Raw genomic sequence first — 295 nt, 5'->3', positions numbered from 1 at the left:
CGTTATTTCACCTCTCCTGAACACGTGGACATCTGTACTCCTGGTCCCAGAGGGTGATTCTGTACACATACTCACACGCACGCACATGCCAGAGGAAGACCTGCTCAAAATGCTACTGCTGACTATTCATTCTCAGGTGTCGATGGCGTTAAGGAGAAATGTTTTCCTCTTCTGACCTGAGAGGTTATGGGCAGTCGGGTAAGTACTTTGCACTTTGTTGAGTAACACGCGAGAGATATGAGTAGCATGAGGTATTGAGAAAGGAATAAGATTGGTCATTTTGCAAGATTAAGAT

This window comes from Penaeus monodon, chromosome 20 (genome assembly GCF_015228065.2).
Source record: "Penaeus monodon isolate SGIC_2016 chromosome 20, NSTDA_Pmon_1, whole genome shotgun sequence".
NCBI lineage: Eukaryota > Metazoa > Arthropoda > Malacostraca > Decapoda > Penaeidae > Penaeus > Penaeus monodon.
The sequence above is the reverse complement of the archived record's forward strand: the minus strand, read 5'-3'. Positions refer to the sequence as shown.